The sequence below is a fragment of the Amblyomma americanum genome, chromosome 11, assembly GCF_052857255.1.
Source record: "Amblyomma americanum isolate KBUSLIRL-KWMA chromosome 11, ASM5285725v1, whole genome shotgun sequence".
Lineage (NCBI taxonomy): Eukaryota > Metazoa > Arthropoda > Arachnida > Ixodida > Ixodidae > Amblyomma > Amblyomma americanum.
In genome coordinates, this window is record NC_135507.1 from 38,475,179 (window position 1) to 38,494,982 (window position 19,804).

Genomic DNA, 19,804 nt, shown 5'->3' on the forward strand with positions numbered 1-19,804 from the left:
AAACACGGTCGGGAAACGGCCAAAGCCGCCGGTGATCAACCTTCGATCCCGCGCGGCGTACACAGAAAACCCTGGTTTGCTAGCGCCTTTTGCATGTCGCGTAGGAAGTTCTGTTGTCCTCTCAGCGCCGTTCATTGAGCTAACGATAGCTCGAAAGAAATTCACCGCGTTACTAGATACAGGAGCAAGCGCTTCTTTGTTCGGTGACGAGGTGTTAAACCATCTCCACGAGAACAAAATCCGGCTGAGAGAGTGCGATACCACTTTTCGCATCGCAAGCGGCACAGCGCAATCAAGCGGTGCAGCTAGGATAGTGGTTCGCTGGGAAAGACGCGTGCGACGACAACGCCTCGTTCATCTTCCCTGTTTATCCATTCCTGTAATTCTTGGACGAGACTTCCTAGCCAAGACAGGTATTGTGATAGACATCAGCAGCGGCGGCTACAGGGAGCGCACGTCAGGCGCCTTTAAGCCTTTCGCGAAAGCGCCCGCGGCGTCGCAGGCCATTCAGACTCCGAACGCGGCGCGAGCCGGGGGAGACCGTGACAAATCCACCCCGCCAGCCCGAGACCCAGGAGGCGAGCGGACCATCGCCGCTGAGGGAGAGGGCAGGGAGAAGGTTGCCGCGGTAGAAAGCTGCTCTGCCGCGCAGGGCAGTGAACAGCGTGACGGAGAGGGAGAAGGCACGTTTGTCATCGCTCCTCTAGGAGTACAACGCGACATTCACTGACCGCCCGGGCCTCACTGCCCTAGTAAGGCACCGAATAGCCACGGGTGACGCACTGCCTTGGAAGTGCAATCCTAGACCAATTAGCTTGGCCAAGAGAAAAGCACTGGACAGCGCCTTAGAGGAACTTATCGATACTGGCGTTGTTGAGAGGTCTAACAGCCCTTGGAGCTTCCCGGTAGTCTTGGTTCCAAAGAAAGAATATACATATCGACTTTGCGTGGACTACCGCAAGCTGAATGAGGTTACGAGGAAAGACGCCTACGCTCTACCAACCATTTCTGCCCTAGTGTCCAACCTAGGTGGGGCGAAGTACTTCACAACGCTCGATGTTAGCCGCGGATACTTTCAGGTTGAAATGAATGAGCGGGACAAGGAGAAAACTGCTTTCACTTGTCACAGAGGCCTTTTCCAATTCAAGAGAATGTCTTTTGGCTTGGTAGGAGCACCCGCTACTTATCAGCGCCTAATGGACCGTGTTCTGGGAGATGCGAAGTGGCAACATGCGCTCGCGTACCTAGACGACATCGTGGTGTACTCAAAAACGTTCGAGGAACACCTGCGCCACTTGAGGGACGTCCTAGAGAGGCTGAGGTCCGCGGGCATCACTTTGAACCCGAAGAAGGCGCAGATCGCCGCGACCCGAATAACACTGTTGGGGTTCACGATCGACAGAGGCCGCATTCTGCCGTGCGATGATAAGCTTGAGGCTTTGCTTAAGTTTCCGCCGCCCACAGATATAGCCGGTCTCAGGCGCTTCCTGGGAATGGCGAACTTTTATCGCCAGTTCATCCCAGATTGCGCAGCGCTGCAGGCGCCTTTGACAAAGCTTTTGAAGAAAGGCGAGCGCTGGAGTTGGGGTCATGAGCAAGAGGATGCACTGCGCAACCTCACAAAAGTGCTCGCTGACACGGCTGAGTTGCAGCTACCCGACCTAAACAGGTAGTTTGTGATTCAAACCGACGCAAGCGACCTGGTCTTAGGAGCAGTGTTGCTTCAGAAGCATGAAGGCGTTCTCCGTCCGGTAGCTTTCGCGAGCCGTTCGTTGACGCCGGCAGAGAGAAAGTACTCGGTGACAGAGAAGGAATGTCTCGCGATAGTTTTTGCTCTGCGTAAGTTCGACTACTACGTCGATGCGGTGGCATTTGTGATCGAGACAGATCACATGGCGCTCACCTGGCTGAGACGACTCAGCGAGCCGAGCGGCCGCCTAGCGCGTTGGTCCCTGTTGCTGCAGCGTTACGACTTCACCGTGCGCTACCGCAAAGGGAAAAACAACGCTGTGGCTGACGCACCCTCGCGAGCTTCTGTCCAGTGCGAGGAAGGTCACGCGACCGACCGCCCGACAGCCGGAGAGAGTGAGGGACAGACCCGAGCCGTAGCCCATGTAAGGAACGCAGACCAACCGTTGATCCAGGGCGAGAGCGTGAACCACGTGGACTACGCGAGTTCCGTGGGGATCGTGTTCAGCAGAAAGGAGCTGCTCGAAGCTCAGCAGAAGGATCCGTTCTGTCGAAAGGTGTTCGACGGGCTCCGGGAGCCGGGCGGCAGGGCCGCCGCGCACACGGAAACAGCTGGTTTTGCTGTCGGTGCGGAGCGCTCGGAAACAGCTGGTAGTGCTGTGAGCGCGATGGATTCGTATCTGCTGGATTCCGACGGCGTCCTGCTGAGGTATATCCCCTCCGAGAACGACACAAACGAGGCGTTCAAGGTGGTGATACCGCGAGTATTGAGAGCAGCACTGTTACGCTACTTTCACGACTCGTGCATCACAGGGCATGCAAGCGGCCCCAAGACTTACACTAAGTTGTGTCGCTTTGCTACCTGGCTTGGCATGAAAAGGGACGTAACACGCTACGCCCGCTCGTGCCTTGTGTACCAAAGTGATAAGCCCCGAGGCGGACGACCACCCGGCCTCATGCACCCGATTAACAGCCAGACTCCTTGGCAAATCGCGGCGTGTGACATCATGGGACCGTATCCTATGACACCGAGTAGGAACAAGTTCTTGCTGGTGGTCACGGATCACTTCAGCAAGTGGGTTGAACTTTTTCCCCTTAGAAAGCTGACGGCACGAGTGATCATGGAGAAGCTGATGGACGTATTCACCAGGTTCGGTTTCCCAGAGCAGCTGATAACGGACAACGCGTCCTACTTCACTGCGAAGGTGTTCGTTGATTCGTGCGCTGCGCTCGGCATTAAGCACAAGAAAATGACCACCTATCATGCTCAGTCGAACTCCACGGAACGAGTCAATCGCAACTTTAACCACTTGCTTGTCGCGTACTCTGAGAGGCACAAAGAATGGGACTCCTATCTGCCGGAGATCGCGTTTGCTTTGCGTTCGACCGTTAACCGCTCGACTGGGTATGCGCCGTCTTCTCTCAATCTGGGTAGAGAGCTGCTCAATCCGATGGACCGGATTCTATCGGACAGCAGGAAGACGCCAGTCGCTTCGTCAGCACGAGCTGAGTACGCGACGCAGCTGCGCGCTAAGATGATGGAGGCCTTACGCAAGGCTCGCCGCAACCTGAGCACCGCTAGGGCGCAGCAGAAAGCACAGTACGACCGCTCGCACCGGGATGTTCACTACGAAGTGGGCGATCTGGTGCTTCGACGCCAGCACGTTCTCAGCGACGCTAGCAAACAGTTTGCGGCCTCGTTGGCGCCGAAATGGATCGGGTCGTTCCGCGTGCGAGAGAAACTTTCCTCGCTCGTTTACAGGCTCGAGGACTTGCGGTCGAAACCGACAGGCGGACCGGTGCACGTATGCGACCTGAAACGCTACGTGCAGCGAGATGAGTGGGTAGAGGACACAGCCCGACCCGCGCCGCAGTCGGATAACGAGCGCTGCAATCAGCCGGCGAACCCCGCGTGCCGCTATAACTTGCGCCCTAAGCAGAAACAGAATCTGCCTGCGCAGCCTAGAGTGAGGGCGCGAGCCGGCAGACAGTCTCGTTAGATGCATGAACGTACGGGCCGTTCATGCCGATCAGTGTCACGCAAGACTGACTTGCGTTAACCCTCATGACTATCGTGAGGGTCGAACAGCCACGCAGCACGCGCTGCGGGAGTTGGCTGCATCTGTGTTGACCTTTTTCAGCGCAGAAGGAAAAGAAGCAGGGCACAACAGAACGACACCGTTCCACTACCAGCCACCATCCAGCTTTGGCAACGCGCCGCGCCCAAGGCTCGACGCTAAACCCTGCCCGCGACCTGCAGTCGCCACCCTGGCCACCCCTGCTACCTGTCACATCGCATCGGAGCTGCCCACCCGCCGACTGTGCGCCACCACCTGCGGGGCCCCATTACCACCGCAACCCTGGGTCCTCGCCTGCTGACCAGGTATGCCAGGGCAGCCCAACCGCGGCCTCTACCATAAAGCGCCACAGCCCTGGCCCCTGAAGCCACCTGACTCCGTACCTCAGAGGCGCAGCCATGGACCTGGCCTCCAAGCCATCGCAGCCGGCGCCAAGGAGGCGGTCGACCGAATTAACCGGAACGGCGCAGCCGCGCGCACTCGGAAGACCGTGACAGGGAGCAAGATGCCAAGCGTCACCGTGCGGGAGGCCAAGCCCTCGGAGCGAAGCAGCTAATCCGCGGGGGCGTGGCGCGGCCGTCAACCGATGCACCTGCGGGAGCTGAAGAACTTCGATCCCAGGATGGCGGAGAAGATCAAGTAATGTTGCCCCTGTTTCTGTGTTCCGGAGGCTTCTTAAGGAGGGGAGGATGTGGGATACACTGGTATCCCCTCCTCGTCCCCCGCGCCAGCGGCGACCGTGACTTACACGGGCGCGCTGGCCACCAGGAATGTGGAGAGAAGGCACCCCCGCGACTCTGCTCATTTTCGCCCCAGCACTGACGTGACGTCACGGCAGCGCGCTGCCTTCTGCGGAGAGGGTAGCACGCCTAAGGGCCGTTGTACGATCGTTTCGGAGCGCCTTCCGCCTCGTCCGCTTCGGGAGCGGTCCGCCAGTTTTCGGCCGCCAGGCGGACGTGAGGCGGAAAGGTGTTGTACGATCACTTTGGCGCTTGCGAGCGAGGCGGATGGTCCCAGCATGCCGATTGGCGCGCCGGGCATATCCGTCTGTCCAATAGCCTTCTCCGGCTGGTGGCAACCTAGCCGGCGCCAGCGCACCGCCAGCATCGCTCCACGCGCCGAAACGGGCTCCCGCATCCCAAGGTGCAGATCGGTATGCGCCCGACTACCTTCTCCCTTGCCTCCTTTCCCGCCCCCCTCTCCAAACCCCGATATCCCTGCACACTGCGCTCCCCCCCCCCCTTCCCTTCCTACTTCCCGTACGAGCGCCCCCCCCCCCAAATAATAACCTCTTGTCGTGGTCACGTGGTACTTTTTTCCGTTCCTCGGCGACCTGCACCTAGGCCTAGTAGGCTGCGCTTCGGCATCGCCATGGTGTGCGTGTTGAAGTTCCTGCTTTTGTCGGCGGCTCTCGTCAGCGACCCTTGTGTAGAGATTTTCCGCACTACGAGACGAAAAATGCAATGCTCTGGTTTCAGGCACGCACGTTAGGCAGAAACAGAACTTTGTTCCAGTGCAAAGTGGAGAATCTGTGAATGCTAATGACCACAACCATTTCAGCCGATCCAAGCAAAAAAGAAATGGGTTCAATTTATATCTGGTGTCAGCCTCAACTGATCCAGAGTTGCGTCAATACTGCAGGGCTCGCAGGAATGAGTGCAGACTGGTATTGCAAAGCCAACCGCCACGCAACAGTGCATAGCACATTTCAAGGCATTAAAAAAGCCTTGTAACTGTTGTTTGATAACATGTGTAGGAATAGTGCTGTCATGACCATGAAACAGATGGGATCGGATAAGTGTTGCAGGCAACTTATATAAGTGAGGAATGTTCAATTATGAATTCACTGATGAGCAAATAAATTTCTGCTCGTGGAAAATGCGAGGAGGGCTAAGAAAATCCCGGAACATACTACATTGCCGACACAAGTTCTTTTCTGGCCAACCAGGGTTATCATCACCCTGCAGGCAAATAATCGTGTTCATAGGCAGTCCCAAACAAATGAAGGCAGCATATGAACATGCAAATGTGCATGGATTACATCTCTTGAAGGCTTCGATAATGCCTCATCAAATAAACTAATGCAGCTGATAGCATTAAGCGCTGCTGCTCAACAACTGCTCGGCACTGACAAAATCATGTTGGCAAACAGGCCTCCAACAAAAGCATAGAGACAGCTTAATTCACTTTGGTACCTTTGTTTGACGTGTGGCACACACACACACACACACACACATACAAAATGACGGTGCCCCCGAACTGACATTTGCACTGCGCACCGATTTTTTTCACACAGGCTACATAATGCCGCTGGCACACTGTCTCAACCTGCGCACCCATGATCATAAAACGTACCACTGTATCGTGCACCAAGACGCACAAGACTGGCGACGCTGCTGTTGTCGCAGCAGAAAACACTGCGACGGCCGTGCAGCCAAGATCGTGTCAAGTCGCACACGCAGCAGTTTGCTATGTAGCAGAAACAACGTCGTGGGCTCGCCTCGGTCACGATCACTGCAGCCATCGCAACGGAAGCGACCAGCTGCACAGCTCCAAGTTCATTTCAACATTCGGAAAACGGCGGGCGTCGCGAGTTTTTCGCAGATGAACATATCGCTGATTTGACGGGAAAGCACTCGCACCGACCATAATCACTTTCACTACGCGGACACTTGTCGCTATGCTGTGAAACTTGCGCACGCACAGGAAAATAACTCGCAGCAGAAATTCAAAACGCTTGCCACAACCACAAACAGCTCGAAATAAACACTTCGTGACACCGCCATTGCACAGGTCTTGCGTCGGTTTGCAGAGCCGCAGCAGGAATTACAAACGCATGCAAAAACCAAAAACAGCTCGAAATAAACACTTCGTGACACCGCCATTGCACAGGTTTGCATCGGTTTGAAGAGGCGCTCTGTCAACTCCGTCAACGTAGATGATTACAGAATTCAACTAGTGGAACTATCGCTCGCAACTGCTGAACGCGGCGAAGTTTGCAGTCGCTCTGAACACTGGTAATATCAAGATGTGTACAATATAATATGCTTCGCGACATCGCTGCCACTGCCCAGGCCGCGCTCCCCAGTTCAGTCGACGGATGGCCATCTTGCCCCGGCAGGCCGGGGCAGAGCAGAACCGAGGCGGAGGGAGGAGGGGCTCGGACGTCACTGACGTCACGGGAAAAGCAGCCAATAGCTGCAATCCGGTCCCCGGCCGGATGCGCTCGTCCGCCAGAAAGTTGAAGTTCACCAACTTTCCATCCGTTCGCCGAACGAGGCGGATCCGCCAGCTCCGCTCCCGAAGCGGACGAGGCGGAAGGCGCTCCGAAACGATCGTACAACGGCCCTAAGCTTGACGGCAACGATTTGCTGCCAGTGAGGCAATGCCCGAAGGGACAAAAGGGAGGAACGCGCGGCGGGAAGCGAGTCTCGCTGCCGGACCTTACCTAACTGCCCCACGGACCCCTTCCGCTGCCCGCCGGCCCCCGAACACCAACCCAGACGACGTCAATGACCTGGTGAGCTGCTCAACATCTATTTTACGGATAGAACATTCTTCCGCAGTGTACTTTACCTCGCGTTAGGATAATAAACTATTTCCTAGCCTGCCCTGCCGTTGCCTATTTCGTCCGGACCTGCCGTGGCTGCGACTCTGCGCCACGGGTTGGGGAAACGGGTTGCGTACTTGAATAACGCCTGCGTGTAGCTTGCACGGAAGCTCGCCTTCCCGGCCGGCTGGAGGCAGAGTGACCCCATACTTGAGAGCGCAAGTTGGGGTAGCTCACATCACGGGATTGAGATCACGCCAAGAAGCTGCTGCGCCCAACTGCAGCAGGGTTCGTATATTTAGAAAGACTGCCAGGCGGTACTGAAGGGGCTTGGCGCACAAGTTGGCGAGAGTTGGAGTACGTTCTTTCTGTCAATCGTGCTGTACACTCGTAACTATTCCGTGAGATTATTTTGATCACACCTTGGTCATATCCTGCCATAGTGGGACCGCATGAATTATTCATGAATGGGCATGGGACCGCCGGAATTCACAACCTTGTGGGTAGAGCAAGCATTTTTGGCAGCACCGCTTTTTCGTGCCACCTCACAGCAAAGTGGAGTTCTGGGACAGTTGGTGAGTCATTAATTGCAGGTGGGCTTATAGCGCGAGACCAAAGACGACAAGAAAGGGACACAGGACGAGGACAAAGGCTCGCAGCACTTGTAGGCATGAGCATCTGCGCTCTGTGGAAGCCACACGAAGCCAAAGTCAACTAATTGACTATGTCTATATATTACTTAAGAAAAAAATGCTCTAAGGGAAAAAAAGCTAGGCGCGTTGTATCGTTCATAACGCGGTTCATAAGAGGCTCCCAGAAGCTGTTTTCACACGTGCGCTCCAGAAATCGCAGTGCTGCCTGGGCAGCGCTGGTCACCTCTTGGATGGTCTGGTAATGCAACTTTGCACGAGGTGCATTCTATTTGTAAATCACTTCGTATCTGCTCGTACGAGTGATTGTGAAATACGTTGTATCGTCTCTTTGCAGAATAAACTTTGTTTTGTTTTGTGAACCTTTGGCTCCGACCCATTCTCTGCCTTGCCGCCGGCGAAAGCTAGGCACCAAACGACCAACCCCCTTGTCAATAGGTAGCTGGTCTCCGGCTGAACTTGCCACGCTGAGTCGAGGGCTTCTCTTTTGTGACTGAGACCACTACCCCCCGATCTAAGAGTGTCTGGATGCGCACGCAAAAGTGCGCGAAGTGGTGACATATTCTGACCATTGGAGACGCATTCAATTACGGACGCCCGAATATGTCACCACTTCGCGCACTTTTGCGTGCGCTTCCAGACACCCTAAGAGCGTGCGGGGGTAGCGGTCTCAGTCACAAAGGAGACGCCCTCGACTTTGCGTGGCAAGCTCAGCCGGAGACCAGGTACCAAGTGACAAGGGGGTTGGTCGTTTGGTGCCCAGCTTTCGCAGGTCGCAAGGCAGAGATTGGGTCAGAGCCAAAGGTCGGAGCCAAACAGACAACGGTTGAAGCCCCTCATTTATAGGCGCAGACCACGTCTGTTTGTTCTTCGCGCCAAGGCAGGCGCGCACATACACGCAGTATCAACTGCACAAACTCCTTCTCCTTCTCGCGGCGGGCGCGCGACCCCACTGGTCGAGCGCGGAAACCGCCTTCCAGAAATTTCTGGTTCCTTCTCGCATGCGAAGACGCCGGCGCGACAGCGATGGGGTGAGGGTATCACTTTAGCGCGCTCAAGGTCACGCCTTCTCCATCGACGATGAGTAGAAACTACTCATACATTTTAGAGAAATCAACGCCGTGCGTGGCTATGTTTACTTTGGCGAGCTGAGTGGAAAGACCCCTCAAGGTTTACGCGCTCACCGGGGGTCCTTCCCCGTTGTTTTTTTTTGTTTTATTTTACCGCGCGCGGGCACGATTGGTAACGCTCAGCGCCGTTTTTTCGAAGATGCGCCGAATTTTGTGACACAAATTACTTCGAGGAAACCATGAAAGTTGAAATAATACACAAGCAAAGGAATGCGTACTACATTCCACTGTCTCACAGGAGGTCCTGAAGTTCCCAATTGTGAGAGAAAGCCCTTGCTGCGGCTAGGGTCTGGTAATAAATACGCGATAAGCGAATGTTTCTCAAATATTTCTCGTAACTTATTTTTATCGCCTAGCAACACGACCAGTTTCTGTAAAGAACTTATTTGTGACTCGAATAGAAAAAAGATAAGAAAACAGTTCCGAAGCACAGCTCAAATGGATTGCAACAAAAAATATATCTTTATCTGTAATATGTCAGTATGAAACTACAGAATAATAACGCATTTGTTTAACATTCGAAATATTTAACGTTTCTTTTTGTTGAGTCACTGCATAAAATGGAAACTCATAATCAATGTTCAAGTCGTTATGAGTGAGGAAATATTAAGAAACAGCATGGTATCGACAACAAAGAACTTCAAAAGATGTAAATCTGGGAGCTTTATTTATAGAGAGCGGAAAATTCAGCTCCTTATTAAACTCTGCACGGCGGAACGGCTCGTTAGCTCTCGAGATGAAATCAAGATTACTCTGTCTGTGTGTTCTTTCGGCCCTGATTGCATTCACAGCGTAAGCACCGCCTTTGATTATTTTATGCGTATAGTTGTTTTGCACTAGACCAAGGAGCACTCATAGCGTAAAGGCGTGGCAGTCGCCTGATTAAAATGGCGAGACATTTTGCGAGAAATTTTGCGAGAACCGGCACACAAGGATATTCTTTCCTCCTACCCTCCCTCCCAGTATAAAAACATTACAGGATTGCAGTTGTCTGCTTATGAGCGGAAATGCGGGAGCCTTTCTCTGTCCTCTTTCACCGTCCATTTTTCATTTTTTCCGGTCATTTTCTGTTTATATTTGCTTTTTACGCGACAACGTATACAGCTCGTTTGGTCAAAAAGCCCTAGGCGTCGTAGTAGTAGCAGCTGTAGCCTTCGGCACCGCGCGTCGGAAGTATTCAATTCCCTTACGACGCCCCACTCCAGTTGTAATGAACACAGTGCTGTGCACGTGTGTGATTTAATTCCTCTAAAATGAACTAATCCCGCGCACAACCTGAACACATTTCTTATTGTGTAAATAGTTTGTACATATTACTTCTCCCCCTATCCTCTCTTCCTGTCCCCTCACATCTTTCATTTCATTTCTTCATTCTTCCTGCTGTCCTTTATTTCTGCTGCCCCAGCTCTGGTGCTTCAGTATCGATGGCAGATGCAGGGGCTAGCAAAAATCTTTTCCTTCCTTTTTACTATTATTTTTAATGTAACCACTACCACCACCACCTTACGCCGCGGTTCGCGTGTCCACCACGATATGTGAGAAAGGCGTCATTTCCTTTCCTTAAATTGTCCTACGGGCTGCGTGTCATGCCGAACAGGTGATGACGCTCGGTGGACCCCTTGGCAACGCTGGAACACGCCGTCGCGTCCCACCCTTAAAGACGAAGTTTAAGCGTCCTCCAATTTTTTGCCGTTTTAATTTTTATTTTTCATCTTTAATTTTATTTCGTTTATTCTTCTCAATATTGGTTTATTTTTATTTTTATTCTATACTTATATATTGCTAAAGAACTGTTGCTTAATTGACGTTTGCATTCTTTTTCCCATAAACTTATGGTTGACATTTAGCGCGGACAACTTCCATCTACAACTTCCGTCTACATCTTTCGCGTACAACTTCAGTCGACGCCATTCATGAGCCCAGAAAGGCTTTAGCCTTAAAACTTCCGCAACGTCACACACATTAGAAGATCGAGCGAGACATAATGGCGGCCATGGTTACTAAACTCTTTTCTTATTATTGATTGTTATCTTGCATTCTCTTGAAACACCGCCCTTGAGCACTTTCTAAAGCTGAGGCTCTCTGGCTTACTTGTGCCCTCCTGCATGCTGCGAGAGATCGCAAGGTTTTCGAAACGAACCTTGGTAAATCAGGGGATTGTTATTTGCATGCCTAATTAGCGTATGTTTCTGCACTTTAGAGACCGTAACAAGGGCTACATCTGCTATTCTCTCCCCAAATACGAACAAGCGCCTAATTTGAAGAGCCAGAAACCTAACTCCAATTCTATTTAAATGAATTATCCGCGTTTCATCACCCGCAGCCACTTTTACTTTTGTGAAGCCGTGACCGTTGTAACAGGCGAAAAAGAGTAATTGTATTAATAGGAAATCATCAAACTAGCCTTCGACAGAAAATTTTCAAAACTATAAAGCATTACACAGGCTGCCCTCCAGTTTAATTACAGTTTTGAACGCATTTCGGTGACATATGGCTCAACAAAGGTCAGCTCCGATTACTTCGCCCCTATCGTGCGTGTGTTTGGTGCTCCTCGAGTACAAGACAGAAGCCAGTGCGTTAAGAAGCTTGTGTGCCTACGATTTGGTGCTAGAAGCGCATTGGCTGTTCATGTGACACATATCAACATAAGGGGTGCAAAATAAAGAAAGCGAAAGCAGAAAAAACTACCATCATCCCGTGCAGTCATGCCTAGAACTCTTGAATGCTATACAACTCCAGGTTTGCTGTCAACACATGGCTGCGGCTTTGTTTTTGTGCTTTTGGTCATGCGTAGTTAACGTTCTACTGGCAGCAGATATGAAGCTACCTCACACGCCCCTGTGTTCAGCCTTTTTATCATCAGGCGTTTTCCCTCTGCTGTTAACACATTAAGGCGTCCGGTATCAGTAAGCCTTTGTAACCGCGTGATGCTTTATATGAAGACAAACCTAGAATAGCCAGCCTATATGAATCTCTGGACACTGTAGTCCCCAGTACCTTTAGTTTTAATAACAGCACTTATTATGCAAGTGGCAGTTTTTATCGTTTTACTTCTTTCCTTAGGAGTACATCTTGAGATATCGACTTTGTAGTAAAACGAAAACATTCAGTGCCACTTCTCTCTAACATCAAGACATCTGAGTTGAAGTGCACAACCTGACAATGAAGGTGGAAAAAGACAGCCGACACACGAGCGCTACCTTGCCAAAAAATTTTATTAATCGAAGAGAAGAATATATCGGCAAGTCCAGGCTTGATATTACACCAGCTTAGCCAGCAAGATAACCGCCTCCGTCTGATAGCGTGCTTCATCTACAATGTCATTTCATGCCAATGCGCCCAAATTGCCGCGTTAGGTAACTGCAAGGTAAACGCTATATATGGAGTCTCCTATTTTCAGATCCCAAACTTTTCCTATAAAGAGCTCAAGGAGGCCCGTGATCCAAAGGACGCCTTACTGTCCCCGTTGGGTAAACATATTCGAAGATACTATATTTCTAATGTAATGTGTGAATAGCGCTAAATATAAACAGTGCGAGTAATTTAGCAAAGAAAATCAGTGCTACCCTGGAAATCTAAAGCTAAGATCGTCTGTAGTTGTATAGTACACGAGCAGGCCTTTCGTGGGTACTCTTGCGATCTGGAGGTTCACGATACTAGTCCACGGCCCTGGTTCAAAAAATGGCCGCCCCGGCAAATGAGGTAGTTTAGTGACTAGAATATAGGATATTCTAGGCACTATAGAGGTAGCTTCGCAAGACTTCCTGGGTCATTGTTTCGAGCATTTAGTCTCATGATGTGCGAGAACGTTTTTGCAGGCTAGCTGATGTATTACTGGAAACTGCACTAGAATCAACGAATTTGAAAGGACATATTGCTAACCTATAAGCAAGGTTTTTATTGACAAATCACATCGATTATTAAATGCATAAATTGTGAGCGCTCTGTTCTATGAAGTTCATTCCTTCCTGTTCTGTCTTTATGCGCTAAAAACAAATTCCAAGACTCATGATGGCTGCACATCAGCGCTGCCCTTAAAGAAAACTTATACGTTTAGAATATACGTCGGGATGTTTATAATGCGTGTTCAACATGTTCTTTATTCATTAATGCATTAAATATATGCCGGAAATAGGTTCCTGAAATTTTATCCTTGGAATTCGAAATATATTCTTAAACTCTGCCGGAAATACGTACGTCACTTAAAGCATGCTTCGAGCATGTTTAAAATATGTTAAAAAATGTGTATGCGGTTTTAGTATCTCGTCAATGTATTAAAAGTGTACTTTCGTAAATGTGAAATTAATTCTTTGAATTATACTTTAACTTAAAGAAATGGACAGCCTTTCTAAACATGTTTGATGCGCACTTTCAACTGAGGTAGAACCATCCAGTGATCGAAATCGAATTCTGAATAATGGCCTTTGCATGTTGTCAATATTTTAAAAGTGCACTTTTGCACATACGACATTAATTCGTCCAATGTATACTTAAATTCTAACTAATGACCTGTCCGCGTCAACATATTTGCAGCACACTTCTAGCTGCCGTTGAACAGTTAGAGCTCGAAATCGCGTTTCGGGAAATGACATTTTGGCAATGTATTTAAAGTGTAGTTTCATAAATACGAAATTAATTTATCCAAAGTTTACTTCGCAGCACACTTCAAGCAGCCGTTGAACAGTTAGTGCTCGAAATCATGTTTCGGGAAATAACATGTTGGCAATGTATTTAAAGTGTGCTTTCGTAAATACGAATCAATTCGTCCAAAGTATACTTCCATTATATTGAATTAGCTTTCCGAGTAAACATATTTGCAGCACACTGCAAGCTGCCGTTGAACAACCTGCTGCTGGAAATAGCGTTTCTGGATATCCCATTTGCATGTTGCCAGTGTATTTAAAGTGCGTATTCGTAAATACGAAATTAATTCGTCTAAACTGTACTTCTATTTTAACAATTGGGTAGTCCACGTCAGCATATCTGCACCATACTTTAAGCTGCCGTGGAACAACCTAGTGCTCGAAATCACATTTCAGGGAACCGTAAAAGGTCTCCCTTTTCTGTCGTCCATTCGTTTATGGTAACTTCTAGCAGGAAGTCAATCACCACTTATTTAAATTATGTGTGGACAGCGTGATAGCTTTATACCTACAAGGGCGCCATGCGCACCTCCGGGCCAGAACATGCCAGCGAAAAGACCCGACTGGCATGGCCGACCGGCTCCCATAGACGTCCATATATTTGTTGGTCGCCAGTTCGACTTCTGACCGATGCCTGACGCAAGTTACGACTAGCAATTGGGTTCTAGATAGACCGCAGATTTGAAAGCGACCACTCCGACACTTGTGCGACAATTTGGGGGCCACAATCTTTGCGCAAAAAGCGCCTCACCGGGCAGGATAATGTGTCTCCTCTCGGTAGGTATATATAAGCTAAGCCACGTATCTCGCCTGTCGGAACAGTTCCTGTTCGGTGACATCACTTTCTGTCGGCATTTCCTGTGTGGCGTCATTCTCCCGTTCCGGTTCCGTCACGTGACCTTCAATTGTCATGGACTTCTTGATGACAACGCGTTTTCTATGGATTTGTCTGTCTTCTAATGATTATAGCCAGTTCAGTCATTATGCTGTTGTAAACATTCATCAGTATTATCCGGTGAATGACTTGTGCATCTTTTTCAAGCCGAGCCGAAGTGAATACATTTCATTCTATATTTTAGTGTAGATTTAATGTAATGTAATATATGAGATGTATATTTTTAGTATACATTTAATGTACTATTCGGACGTTTTTATTACATATTTAATGTATATTAAATATACTAAGAGGACATGAAATGCGTTTTGATGCATTTGTAAGAATGTTCCAAATATTGCTCCTAGCATCCTTAGAAATCATTCGTATTGAAGTTTAAGCATACAGACAAAAAAACGCGAAATTAATATGAAATTAATACAGTGCGCTCGAAATGCAGTTTAGCGCTGCCTTTTTTCGCTAAGGATGGGGTAAGCATCCCATATTTTGCTGCTAAATACACGGCTACACTGTCTCCAAGTTCAGTGGAATGTGTTCAACAATAAGGAAAACCACGCTATAGCAGCGGTATCTCGGCAGCTGCTCCCAAGAAGGAGCTCAGGACGTGTCCCTTCCCGAACAACCTGTTAAGCTGCGCCGCGGTGGGAGGACAGCGGTACCCACTGATGGTGTTGGATTCCCCGCCTCCCGCTGTGCAGTTTTCAGGCGATATCGAGCGTACCAGCACTACACGTGTGCCGAACACGTGGTCAGGAGTTTCACTCGTACCTTTTGGTAGCCGCCAATGGCAAAGTACCTCTCAAGGGTGTCGCTGAGGCTGCACGATGACGCCAGTCCTTGGTCCGGAAGAAGCGTCAATAACATTTCCAAGTCAATTGGCAACAAATGCTACATGTTCTACGAACGAAGCGGAAGTTCTTCGACTTGGTCAGAAACATTCAGCCAGCCGCATTTTTAGGTTCAACTCCTTGAAAAATGGCTGTGAGCCAAAACTCTGTTTTGACGGGCCATAAGATCAGTTTCGTCATCTTAAAACTTTAATGCTCTCTACACGTGTGGATGCACCGCTTGAGCGCCTTGTGAATTGGCGCTGACTTAGAAGACTGCTACAGCATTTTTCTAGTGCTGTCATTTACTTCATTATTTTCTGACGATTTTCACGATGGTGTATATCGCGAAAATTTCATAATTTTCTCTTTTCGTCATTACTGTGGTTACCGGTACCTCAGCGCGACTATGTTAATCTTGTCATCCTAAACACTATCACTACCAGGTTCTAGTGAACGTCGGATTGCGCTGACTGAGAGTACCGGAGCAAAGTACAAGAGCTTGGCAGGATTGTTTGGCAACGAAGCTTTCACTGCTAATGTAATGCTCCTCTTGTCCCGTTTTTCAGCTCTACTTTATATATCCTATTTCTTTTAGTGTCCTGCTAGATCCAGGGTAGGAGTACACTGCGCTTCTGACTGTATCTGCGTTGCTGCCCCAGTCGGAACTCCCCCAAGACCGCTGCCCTGCGTGTGGTCACCAGCAAGCGGATTGACCCGATACCAGACAAAAAATACCGGGTATAAAGATGTCAAGAGATTGCAATAACATTCAAGTGCTACCAGAAACACACAATTTTCTTTATTATATCGAATAACAAAAGGATCGCAAAATTATATGTGTCGAGTAAAGTACGAGCGTAATGTTGTTTGCACACATGAACGCGTTTTTGTGTACTGAATAAGTTTTTGAGGATATGAGCAGGGAGCACGTGCTTCAGCTTGAGAGTTGTCAAAATAAACGAAGGTTTCCCAGCGGCTTCATCACAAATGCCTTTCGTTTGCATATGCTATTCTCGCCTATAAGTCACCCACTGCCACATCAGTGCAAGCAATCGTGAATGTAGCGAAGAGATAACGTGAACAAGAATCGTAATATGTAACGACCGATATCTTTTTCATTTGGACCTCTTTCAATAGTAGGTTTTTCCATTTCAATAAGGAGCCACCGCAGTGGCTCAGTGGTTATAGCCCTCGGCTACTGACCCGAAATACGCGGGTGCGATCCAGGCCGCGGAGGTCGAAAGTCGATGGAGGCAAAACGCAAAGGCGCCCATGTGCTGTGCAATTTCAGTGGGCATTAAAGAACGCCAAATGGTCCAAATCTCCGGGGTCCTTCACTACGGCGTTGCTCATAGCCTCAGTTGCTTTGGGACGTTAAATCTTCATAAATACAAATAAAAATACTATTTCTCTAAGGCATCTAAGAAGACGTGACACCGGTCATGACAGAAGCATGCCGCTTACTTTCATACATGCGTCTCGAGCCCGTCACCCTTGCGGACCGGAGCCTGCGACCACGAATCACAGACCACTAGGAGACAATTTGACACACCAATTGAGCTTTAATACCGCAGAATTCATTCTTGGCAAATAAATTGGCCGTTATTTGTTGCCAATACTGTCAATACGTAACACTTGACGGCTTCGATTCAAACCTAACTAATGTAACATCTGGTGTCCCTCAGCGTTCTGTTTTAGGCCCGTTGCTTTTCCTCATATTTGTTAATGACCTTTCTCATTATGTGACATCTTTGTGCATCTTTACGCTGGCGAGTGCGTTGTTTATCGGGAAATTTGCAGCAACGCTGATATAGAAATTTTACAGTCGGACATTGACAGCATTGCAAATTGGTGTAAACTGTGGAAAACGGAGCTTAACACCAAGAAATGCAACTTAATGCACGTATCACGTCGCTTCACTCATACTCCAAAGTAACACCGAAATAACGCTGAACCGGAAGCTATATCATCATATCGGTTCTAAGGTCTGCTCATAACCTCAACATTATCGTGACAACCGCACATATAATCAATAGTTTGGAACGCTAATCGCATGCCAGGGTATCTATGTCGAAATTACAGCAAGGCCTGTTTCATTAAAAATACTCCTTTTTAAGATCCCCAGTTGGTCGAATTATTCCGGAGCCCTCCACTATGGCACCTCTTCTTCCTTTCTTCTTTCACTCCCTCCTTTATTCCTTCCCTTACGGCGCGGTTCAGGTGTCCAACGATATATGAGATAGATACTGCGCCATTTCCTTTTCCCCAAAACCAATTATTATTATTATTATTAATTATTCCAGAGCCCTCCACTACGCACCTCTTTCCTACTTCCTTCTTTCATTCTCTCCTTTAACCCTTCACTTACTGCGCGGTTCAGGGGTCCACCGATATATGAGACAGATCCTGTGCCATTTTTTTCCCCAAATCCAAAATATTATTATCATCATTGCACACCACATTGGCGCCTTAGCGTTTCGCCTCCATCGAATCGCAGCCGCCGCGGTCAGGTTCGAACCCGGGAACTCCGGTGCAGTAGTCGAGCGCCCACTCACTCAGCCACCGCGGCAGGTTTACCGTAGACACAAAAATTCATTTTTTTCTCTACTTATGAATTAACGACTAATGTCTCGCTATGTAGCTTATAGAAAAAAAATCTGTACATAGAGAGATGGGCATTTTACGTGATCTTTCGAGTACATCACGCCCTGGTAAACAAAAATGGAGAGAACGGCACATGGCCGGAGGGAAGAGCATTGAAATTGAATCCTTGTACAGGCATTTCCACGCTCTGAAAACGAGGTCGCTAGAGAAATAGATAAGTAAAAAACGAACAGTCCAAAAAGAAGTAAGCATTAAGCCCAAAAACAAGGAAGATCAGAAACAGAAGTTAGAATTGGATTCGCTAAAACGTAAACTAAATTGACCTTGAAGAATTTACGCACTATAGCGTGTGCAGTGTGACGGAAAAAGACGAAGCGTGAAACTACCTGTCTGGCTTCAAAATAAAATGAAATAATAATAATAATAATTGGATTTGGGGGGAAAGGAAATGGCGCAGTATCTGTCTCACGTATCGGTGGACAGCTGAACCGCGCCGAGCGGAATGGATGAAGGAGGGAGTGAAGGAAGAAAGGAAGAAAGAAATGCCGTAATGGAGGGCTCCGGAATAATTTAGAAAACCTGGGGATCTTAACGTACACTGACATCGCACAGCATAGGGCCGCCTTAGCGTTTCGCCTCCATCGAAACGCAGCCGCCGCGGTCGGGTTCGAACCCGGGAAGGGCGGATAAGTAGCCGAGCGCCCTAACCACTGAGCCACCCCGGCGGGTCTCTGTCTGGCATAGTAGTAAGTGGTTTTAATAAAATAATAATAAAAAGAAGGAAAAATTTTTTTTGCTAGAGCCGGCATCTGCCATCGATACTGAAACACCTGAGCTGGGGCAGCGGAAATAATGGATAGCAGGCGAAATAAAAGAAGTGAGGGGACAGTAAGAGAGGATGAAAATTGGTTTTGAGGGTTCGAACCGGACCGCGGCTGCTGCGTTTTTATGGAGGCAAAAAGCTAAGGCACCCGTGTGCTGTGCGATGTCAGTCTACGTTAAAGATTCCTAGGTGGTCGAAATTATTCCGGAGCCCTCCAATACAGCAGCTTTTTCTTCCTTTCCTCTTTCACTCTCTCCTTTAATCCTTCCCTGACGACGCGGTTCAGGCGTCCAACGATATATGAGACAGATACTGCGCCATTTCCGTATTATTTCCTTTCCCCCAAAAAAAGAATTATTAATAAAATGGCGAAGTAACTGTCTCGCATACCTCGGTGGACTATTCTGATTTGCTGGGAGTTTCTACACGTCTAAGATTTAAGGAACCTGTTTCTAAAAGTGCCTTTGTCATGACACGGATTTGATCGAAATCACAGTATTAGTATGTAGGTTGCCATTTAAGCTTAATAAACAAAGGTAAAGTGGCTCTGCCACGTCCTTGAAAGAGCAAGGCTGTGGAACCTTCAGAAAAGGCGAAAAAAAGTAAATTGGTTGTTGGGGAAAGGAAAAGCGCAGTACCTCTCTCGCATCTCGAAGGACACCGGAACCGCGCCGTAAGAGAAGGGATAAAGGAGGGACTGAGAGAAGGAAGATAGAGGTTCCCTTGTGGAGGACTCCGTGGGGAGTCTGTACTTCGCCAAGAACGCCAAGAGAAGCGCCATCGAGTGAGGGTGCCGCAATGGTGAAGCGAGAGCAAGACGGCATGCGTAAGCAGTGGCGAGTACCAAAACGCGATGAACATCCTACACAGTGGTGTCTTCAACATCTAGTCTAGCGAAGACTTCACGTCGTC

General features: G+C 48.9%; 1 long non-coding RNA gene across 1 annotated transcript; it reads left to right on the plus strand.

Moving 5' to 3' along the window:
- The first annotated feature begins 9,797 nt into the window (after positions 1 to 9,797).
- LOC144110904 (uncharacterized) lies at positions 9,798 to 16,453 on the plus strand. The gene is made up of 3 exons (XR_013309945.1): positions 9,798 to 9,889; positions 12,498 to 12,567; positions 16,061 to 16,453. It is a non-coding gene; the product is annotated as an uncharacterized LOC144110904 (long non-coding RNA).
- Positions 16,454 to 19,804: the final 3,351 nt, after the last annotated feature.